An 11,113-nucleotide genomic window follows, 5' to 3' on the forward strand; every position below is an offset into this window, starting at 1 on the left:
GAATTAAAAAAAATTATTTAAAAAATATCAACAAGTGGCTACATTAGGAATACCGTATACCCAGTATGTCACTTGTTGATCATTTTATAAGACTGTAAGTTTTTAAAGAAGGGTAGAAAACTTATTTGTAAAATAAATTGTTATTACAAATCGGTTAAACGGAATTATTCTATTAACTCGAATAAGATATAAAAATACAAAATTATATCAATTATTAAAGTTTCTAATAATATGGACATTTAATCGCCATATGTGGTTAGTTTTTAAAGCGTAAATAACTCAAGCCTAACGAAATTTTCAAAATGCGTCATACGGTTTTAAACTGCTATCACACAAGGGAGATATCTAAAAACCGATTTTAATAATCTACAACATTTAAAGAATAAATAGAGAAACAATCTTTATGTAATTTTATGTCATAACTGTCAAAAAAAACTTTTGAATACGCCCTGGTAGTTGTTATTATCTAGTGTGAATGCAGCTGTCATAAAAAAGAGGCTTCTTCTTATCTAGCATTATGAACCCTTGTGACTTCTAGCTGCAGACACAAATCGTCTCCGCTCTCGATCCCTCATCATTTCCTGCCAATTTGTTATATCCATCTCTTTGGTATCGCTCTTCATATTATCTATCCAGAGTTGTCACGGTATCTCCTTTGGTCTTTCCCAACCATTGTTTTTCTCCGAACAGTTGTATTGTCTGTCTTTCTTCGTACGCTCAACATGTCCCAGCTATCTATCTTTGCCTTTTCTTTTCCAATTTGTATTTTAATGATTAATGGGTCTTTATACAGTCCATATATTTCATCATTTTTGTCGTTTCCACCATTACACACTATCTTTCGTGACTCCAAAGATACTTCTCAGGATTTTATTTTCAAAACATTGTAGTTTATGCTCTATCTGTTTTGTAGTATTCATGTTTCAGAATTGTACAGAACAATTGGTTGGATTATTGTTTTGGCTATTTTCGTTTCGTAAGATAATATTTTAGATGTTAAAGTTTCTTTAAAGAAACTTAAGCTCAAATTCTTTCATCTAATTCATTTGCAGTAATTCTTTTGTTAACAATTCACCTAGATATTTGATGTAATCTACATTTATGAATGAAATGTTGTCTACTTCTAAGTACTATTGTTGTGCATATAATCTTGTATAAATGCATATACTGATTTATCTTTATTGGTAAAAAGACCAATACCATCAGCTACATTCTTAACAGTTCTGAGAGCGCTTTTAATTGTTTTTTTTAGTTTGTCTTATTTTGATTAAATCATCGCAAATCAACCCCAATATGTTAATTGATAGCGTCTGTTCTTTTGCTGTTTTCATTACTTTCTTTGTCGAAAGTAATCAAAACAGCATCCATTAAAGAGCATGGGAGATAATGCATCTCCCTGCTTCAAGCCAGTGAAGACTGCAAAAGTAGTTAATTTATTTCCTTTATATAAGTTAGCATCATGTTTCTGTCATTCTCTTGCAAGGTTTCTTAATTTTTCTGATATTTCTAGTTCTTTCAATGTATTCTATACACCATTTCTGTGTATTTGGTTGTTTATTGATTTTAAAAAATTTACAGTGTACTTAGGATGATCATATGTCCCGTTTTTCTATATTTTCTCCCATTTGTTATATAATCCTTCAAAGGATTTAGGACATTTAATTCTCCCTATTTCTTATCCACTGTTTCTGGTAAGGTTGGTTTAGGAATAAATGGTTCACATATAATTTCCATTTCATATGTTAGTACATTTATTGGTTCATCACAATCGAGGTATTTAAGATATTCTTGCCACTTTTTTTTACAAATTTCCCTGTCATCTGCTAGCATGTTTCTATACGTATTCTTAACGATAACTATTCTTTTCTAGTAGATTTCATAAAAACAGATACTTTTTTTTATAAAACTTTTTTGAATTATTATTATTATAGTTCTCCTGCAGTCCTCCTGATGGTATCCTCATCTTGACGGGATGGGAAGGCTTACGTGTCTAACTAATTCTGAGAGCTATGCCAGCGGAAACGAAAGTTCCTGGTAGAGTCACACAAAATGAACAGGTTGAAGAAAATAGTCCAGAAGAAGAGGGATGACCTGGTCCTCCAGGTGGAAAATTGTGCATAGTACTAACAACTCTATTACGTAAAAAGCCTAAAAGTTACGAATTAAACACAAAAGCCTCAGAAAAAGGAAAAGAAGAAACAGGATATTGAAAACTTGTCTCTATGTAGATCATTTGCCTTATATTTAAATCAACTGAAAAGCAAACACTGATAAAATTTCACAAAAATCACAATACAATTCATTATTGTAATTTGTAAATTTTGAGATTCTCGATCCTTTAAATATTTTATATGAATTTCATCCTAAATTATTATTATTTTTTTAAAGTTGAATTTGTCAAAGATAGAAGTCGTGTGCCTTTAGTAATCAGAAGTCTACATAACGCTATTTCGCCTTAAAGCCATAGTTTCCACAAGTATGGTCTAACACATTCTAGTAAAATATAACTTTTAAGCTTCATATCTTATAAGCACTCAAGCCTATTAAAATTTTGTAAGAGGCTTCTGTGCATAAAATGTTTTCTATAATATGTAATTCAAACATTCGTTAATGAATGCTCAATATTGATCGACATTTCAAGAAATTTTTAATTCAGCTGCAATTATCTTCACATTTTATATTAATGATTAATGAACTTCTCTGTGCATAGAATTTTAATGAGTTTGTAAATTAGATGTTTTGTTCATATAAATAAAATATTTTCGATGTTAATTTTTGATTAAAAGCTAATTGGATGGAAATTTTTTGATAAAAGTATAAAATACTAAAGAATTTTCCAGTATCATTCATTTTAAATAAATTGATTAATTAAATGTTTTTTACTTGTTAATTTTTATTATGAAAATTAAACAGAGAAATCTGTTTGTGTTTTGAAAGTATAAATTTAAAATAATTTACAATTACAAATGAAAATGAATCAATAACCAGAAAGAGTTGATGATTGTTTTGAGGATAGATCATAATTAATTATTAAATAGTTTATAACCATTTTATTGAATAACTTTTTGATATAATTTCCAATAATTTTGAATAACGGAGTAAAAATTTTCAAAAAAAAAATTTACTTAATATAAAATACATCTAATTCTCTAAAATAAACTGAAATTATAAACAAAATTTAACTAAATTGTATGCAGAATGTAGTGTTGCTGTATTCTATATACTAAACTAAAGATAATTCGATATAAAACGGAGTATAAAAGAAAAAAGTTTCCTTTTTTTTATGTCAAACATCTCATTTTCTTGAGTGATTTCCTTAAAAATCTATCTTTATGATGAACTACTTTCAAAAATAATTTTTAAAACAGCTCTGCGTGTGACTTTTGTTTCAGATTAATGAAAAAAGACGAGAAAATAAATTATTAGAGTGTTATAAACAGTAAAACATATTTTACATAATTTATTTTTAAAAGTCTGTCAAATATAAAAATGTTTCATACATAACAATACGTACATTTTATGAATTATAAAAAGCTGTAGATTAAAAGATTTTACAACAGTTAAAAATAAAGTATATTTAATTTTAAAAAATTTGTAATTCAAACGAACGACGTACTAAAGATAATTTGAAAATTAAATTTAATTAAATTTAATCAATTTACTCTGAGATTTTAAATGAAATAACAATTAATTTTAATGTATTTAATTTTAATTATTACTTACTGTTGTTTTAGGTAATAAGAAGCTTAAATATGTAATAATTAATTTATCATTTAGCTCACTTTAGTTTTAACAAATTTATTTTAATCTGTGATATTATAGTTTATATGCGAATTAAAAGAATGATTGTTAAATTCTTAGAAATCTTTTATATAATAAAATAATTAAATCGCTTATTAAACTACACTTTGTAGTTTAAAAAGTAAATTTATAAAAATAAAATTAAGAATATGAAATAATCCAATTACAAGATAAAATTAGAGAAAATTCAAATTGTGACTTAATAAGCACTTTTTCAAGCAATTTTCCTGCTTATTTTTTTATATAAGCAGAAAAATTCAACAATGCTACAATAAATCACCGATACTTAAGTATTTTTATATTTTTTCGTAAATAGAATACAAGTACTCTCAATAAAATCAACCGGCTGTGAAAGAACTTTAATTGCTGTAATCATTGTTCTCTTATGAGAATTCTTTTTGCTAGACACCTTAAAGACTTCATGTTATATTGAGAACTATTTGCTACAGAAGATTAAAAACAGTTATTCGGTATTTTATGATACTACAAACAACAAGTACAGTGAATAAATTGAAACCTACTTCGGAAAAATAGTATTAAAATTATTGCAGAAAATTATTTTTCCCATAAAGGTGTAGTTTAATAAAGAGAAAATAATGAAATTTAATACTGTTGAATTATAAATAAAATTCTATAAATGTTTATTATTGTAGCTTTACAAACAATTTTTTTTTTATTTATACATAAAATGAAAATATATTAATTTAATTAACAATAATTATAATCATTATTTTAACTTATATAATTATTTTAAATTTGAGTTTCGTTATTGTTGCAATGTTTTAATTTTAATTTATTGCCATAAATTATTTATATAAAAAGTAGACTTTTTAAGATAAACGTTTAAAATAATTAAACAGATTTTTAAAAATACTTTTAAACGTATAATTCTGAGGATTTTATATAAATGTAGCATTTCAAATGTCAAAAATTTTAATTTTTATTTTAAAATTCTATTTTTCTAAATTATTGAAATATTAAATTTTAATTAATAAAATGAAATTTACGGAAAAAATATTTAAAATAAAATGTTTTAAATATTTGATCCATTTTAAATACTAAAAAATACTAGTAAAAATAAAATTAATTTAACTAATTAATGAACTAAAATTTATAAAAAAATAATATTGTTTATTATAAATTACCAGTTAAAAATTAAATAATAATTCATTATAACATAATTAATTAAAGCATATGAGTTTGGATTGTTCCATAGATGCAATTTTAATATTATATTAATAAATTAGATCTAAACTGAGGATATTGCTATAATTAGCAATATTTTATCAAAAAAATGATTTTACTTCGTTACATCATATGTACTATATTTACTAAATATTATATTAAAGATAATACGGGAAAAAATGTACATTATCTGCTATCTAGGACATCCATTTCATTGGTCTTGTTCATCAATAACTGGTTCTAATACGAACTCTAGACATAAAGATGCTCTCATCGGGAATTTATGAACAGATATGTTACATACTTGATAAAATTGATGAAGATTGATATAGTTGATATCATACAGAGCTTACAAATTATCATCACTTATCAAAAAATTCTGTTTTATAGAAAATAGATGAATCATTTTCAAAATATTTAATATTTTATTAAGTAATTTTTTGTATAGAACTTACATATTTTTGAAATACATGTATATATATATACATTAATATATTAAAATATTGTTACTGTTGTATCAATATAATAAAAATATCATGCATAACATGGTGCCATCTGTTGCAGTTTTGTTTTACTATTTCGTGAACAATCAAAAATGTGAACACGTTTTATAAATAAAATAATTAAAAAAAATTTGTCTTCTGAACTATAGTTATAGATATTTCTTTTTTTTATTTTGACAATTATCTCAAAAAACATTTGATAGTTTAGTATTGATTGATGTTAGTAATTTGTTGAAGGTTTCTATTACAAACCTGATACACTACGTTCTTATTTGTATTACTGACCACTTTATCCAAAAAGGTTTTAAGTCTGATACAGAAATTGATCCTTTCCAAGTAGCAAACCTAATAAGGCACCCTAGAGTGTTTTTGGATTTCCGAATTGTTCAAAAGAGACGCGAATAACAACATCTTATAATACATTTGCATGTAAAGAAAGGAAATAAAATTGAATCAACATCTTGAAATGTGTAAAATTATCTTAATTCTTTATGAGAACCTTGAAATTTAAATTTCTGTAATAAACAATTGAAAATTGTTAATCCCTATATTTATTTATTTCAATGTAAAATATGGAATCAATTGTTCACAATTTTTATTTATTTTTAATAGCACCTTATTTAATAAATCCGAGTTAAATATTTTTATGCTCAATAAGCCTTTTAAAAATGTAGTTTAAATAATTACTTTTATCATTTGAATATAAAAATATTTTTTATAAACTATTCCATTAATATAATCGATTAAATCGTAAATATTTTTTACAATAAATCAAACTGTTATTTTATTAATTCCCGTGATTATTAATTGCTACTTTTATAATTAATATTTTAATGATTTTCATTTAAAACAAATTTTAATTTAACTGTTTTTTGAATAAAATATTAATTATTAAAATTACTGAACATAACGAGATTCGAACGAACAGCTATTTATATATTTCATATATAATTATTCTCACTTTTTAATTTTTACGTTATTTTTCATTTTTTAATAAAAAAATTCAATGTAAGAATATTAAAATAATATAAAAAATAAAAAATTAAATGTAGTATTGGATTGTTTAGATTTTTTTTTTATCACTAACAAAATATTAAGTTAAAATTATAAAATTATATATATATTTATATCTCAGGACCAAAATTTATACAATTTGGCAAGTATACTTCTATGTATGGGGAATTGATTCTATTATATATTTCAGATTATAAGTTAAAGAGGGAGGAGAGATCCTAGCTCCATTGGAGTAATATTTACAAGTTAAAAAAAATTCATTCCTACTTTAATTCCTAATTATAATTGAAAATTATTGGATTTTTTCTCGGCCCCTTAACCTTGTGTTCGAGTACCAGGACCAATTTTTTTGGTTTACAAAACTTTTTGTAGAAAATTTAACTTATCTTTAGAGATCGATGAGAATTAAGTGGAAACTGTTAAGTTGCCTGAGAGGTTTATGATATATTACTTTTCAAAATAATTGGAAGCACAAACACAGTAATTTATATCAACTTTCGAATCATTGATCTGTAAACAGTTCAATTTAGGAAAGTATTCCTTATCAGTAGTGTGAAATGATTACATACCAGTACAGTAATAAAAATGTTAACGTTAAAAAAATACATAATTTATTATTAAAAATTTATTTCATTTGAAATTTTAAGTAATTAGTATTGACGAAATGTTCTACTTATTTCACTTCTACGTTAGAACAAGCTGTTACAATTAATTACATCTAATAATAAATGATAGAATGATAAATTATCTTGGTGAAATGAATGAGACTGATGGAATGATAGAATGAATAGGAATGTTGATGTTGATGAAGAGAAATAGCGTCGTATAACATTAAAGATTATTAGAATAAGTACAATTTAAAAAATACTTAAAATAGTTTTATCAACAAAACTAATCAATTTAATTTAGTTTTTTTTATTGCTATAACAATGAATTCATTAAACTCATTAGAACTATGAAAGAAATTGCTTAAATTTTGTTCATTTATTAAATAATTAAACCTTATTTGAATTGTGTACATTTATTGTTTTCTATATTAGTTTATTTTATGGATATAGTTATCAGAAATTTTCGATAATGCATGAGTTTCCACTTTAAGGAAATTTAGAAGTTTTGTTGAAATTTGGTTTAAAATAATTCGTGTAAGTGTATTTTGATATTAGAAACATATAAAACTACAAATTAATGTTTTATATTATTCAGAATTATTATAGAATCTTGACAAAATTACTAGAAATTCGAGAGTCTAAATAGCAAACTATTTTTAAAGGTTCTTATTCTCTAAACTAAATGCTTATATAAATAGAGATTACTTTTTAAATTATTAAGCAAATCTGTTCTTTTATAGTTAACTTCATATAAGTTTAACTGTGGACACTGCACGACTTTGTCATATCGCTATAGAAAAAAAGGACGAAACGTTGCGTTTTTTGTAATTTAAAATTTTACAATTAGTATTAGAACATATAAATTATCGTGATGTTGATGAAGACTACACGTAACCAGAGCGCTAACACGTGTTTGAATGTGTATGTATGCTTATGGATGTGTCTGCGACAGAGAGAGAGAGAGAGAGAGAGAGAGAGCGTGTGTGTGTGTGTGTGTGTGTGTGAGTCTACTGCGCGCGCGTGATCAGAAGGAAACTGTTTCTGGCTACAAGAGAAGGTAATCCTTAAGGTAATAATCCTTACACTTAGCCACGGAGAGGAGATCCTTGCACTCATTCGGCGTCATTTTGTTAGATTTTTGCGCCCATTTTCCGTTAGGTGCGCTCAATACTTTTTTTGCTTTCTCGAAATACCGTTAAATGTGCTCAATCGCACCAGGGAGCATAGACGTTTTCACTTTGATCCCACTGTATCTGGAAAATGAAGTTATGGATCCCCATTTTTGTTAAATTACTCGATTCCTCATTGCAATTAAAGGGAAATGGCGAAGTTTAATCAAAATCGATCGAACAAATTTTGAATACGAACACAATTCTGTAAGCCACGTAAGAGAAGTTTTGTTAACGCTTCGCCTCAATTAAAAACGTATAGAAATTTAATAAATTCGTGTAAAAATTTTGGTGATGGAAAGAGTTTATACAAAAATCAGAATTACTTTGCTAATACATAGTTAAAGTGATACTTTAACAAACATCTAAATATTGCATAAATTCAAAAATTAATTTATTACTATATCATATGGGAAATTTACTCAATTATCTTTGATGTAAATAAATGAGTGTACTTAAACTGTTTACATATCGTCAACTTTCTCATATATCAAATTAACGCTAAAGGCTATTACTATGTAAACTTATATTACTTTCTTGTTAAATTTTACTCTACAGTCTTCCATATTTAAAATTTGATATATAATAATAGTATAATGATGAAGCATTAAACTTTTTTTTTCTATACGAATGTTGATTTAAGATCTTTATTTGAATAAGATATTTATTTAAAATTCTGTTGATTATAAAAATCTAAAAACGAATTTTATTTTAAAGATTTCTTTGTTGTTAATATAAAAATTTATAACGTAAATAAATCACGAAATTTTCTAAGAGATTTGATACTTTATTAAATTATTAAACTTAACTAATTAAGTTTATAAAATAAATAATTATTAAATTCAATTCTGTGAATAATTTTAATTTAATAAATGATTATGAACATTTTTGAATCATATTCAAGTCAGAAAATTGTTATTAATTCCTAAATATAAAATAATAAAAGTGTTCATAAAGTTTAATAGCATTTGTGCCATTAATAAAATCCTAATATAGATAAATGTCATTAATATTAATGAACAAAAGTCTAAAAACTATATTATTATATTTTTATTAATATATAAATATATACGATTATGCAGCTGTCTTATCAACTTAAATAGTTATCTAATTTTATCTTAATTAATCGGTTTATATGGCTATGTTATTGGCTATTTTGTATGCTAACTTTAATCGATAAAAAATATTTTATCAAATTGCATTCATTAAAATTTAAAAGAACTTAAAATATCTCTCTAAAATATAGTATATAGTATTCATACAATTTTTAAATATAAAATTACAATTATTATAACAGGTTAGATCCTACTCAGAGCTGTAGATTTAGGAAAGAAAGTAGGCGTATGAGAAGAGGTATGAGAAAGAGAATAAGAAACAGAGAGGGTTCAGTCATAGTACTGAATAGATAAAATGAATCAAAAAATATGAAAATAAATATGTTTGCCGAGAAATGTTTACATGGCACTTGTAATTGTAATTAAATAAAGTAATAGCTTTAGAATAAGGATGTAATTTGGCAGTGAAAGGAAATACAAATTCTTAGTATATAAAATTACAATATAAAATATAAAATATTTAATTACAATATTACGATTATGAAATGAATCATTTTCAAAATCAATATACCTATTTTTAAGAATTTTTCCCACAGATATATTTTTTACAATAAATTATATAAAAAAATCTAACGATATAAGTATTTTTTGAATGTAAAATCATTCTACCATTCAACATTTAATTACTCTTAGTTTTATCAAACAGTTCAAGTTTCGTTTGTTTTATAAGTTAGCCATACAAAAGAAAATTTTATAAAAAGCTTTCTGTCTAAAGACGTCATACAAACCCCCCAAATATTTTTGAATTTTGCAAGTAATTAATGTTTGTTTGTATTAAAAAATTTTTCACTCACAAAAATAAAAAAAATATCTTTCATAAGATAACAAAAGACAGATAATAATATATTATTTTTACATGAAATTTTATACTGTGTAATGAAAAGATACTAAATGAAAAGATCTACTCAATCTTAACAAATGTCTGTTCATTAAAAGAGGTGCATAGAATATTAAGAAGAAGACGTTGATTTTTTTATAGAATAATGTCTTGAACTAAATGAAACTTTCTTTAATTTAAAAAAATTTAACAATTAAAGAATCGATTTGTAATCCCATTGATTAAAAGATTAAATGATTTTGAAAGACATTATAATTTAAGAAAATCATTATCTTGAATAGACAGTTACTTTTTATTTAAATTTCTTATAGGTTTTTTTAAAGTTATAAAGGAAATGAAATTTATTATTAAAAATTAAATATATCGGTTTCTTAAATTAGAATACAAATTACAAATCTATAAATTTCAAACATTTAAAATATTCCTAAAATTGTTTTCTTGTTCAGAAAAATAAAGTTTATATTTGCAACAAAAAAACTTTTGTTAGTTGCAAAAGAAAATCTAATTTTAAATGAAGAAAAACTAACATAAGGAAATTTTCTTTAATGAATAATAACATTAACCTTTTACAGGTTATATTTTGCAAATACAGCATAAAAATTTTTAAAAATTAGTAATGAAATTATAGTGAAATATGAATCCTTTTTTCAGTAAAAAATTAAACTTTTTAAATTTTATTCAAATAACGAAATGTAAATAATTACAGATGTATTTAAACCGTTTACATTTATAATAGTTATACAGTTATTACATATACAGAGCTATTATACAGGGTGGGCCAACGAAAACGAAACGGCAGAGTGTTCGTGTTCGTCCAAGCAAATCGCTCGGACAAGTCCATTTTATTCTCGAGGGGACATCTTTTGCAATAACGTTTTTG

Source organism: Centruroides vittatus, unplaced genomic scaffold (genome assembly GCF_030686945.1).
Source record: "Centruroides vittatus isolate TY-2023 unplaced genomic scaffold, ASM3068694v2 contig_1349, whole genome shotgun sequence".
Lineage (NCBI taxonomy): Eukaryota > Metazoa > Arthropoda > Arachnida > Scorpiones > Buthidae > Centruroides > Centruroides vittatus.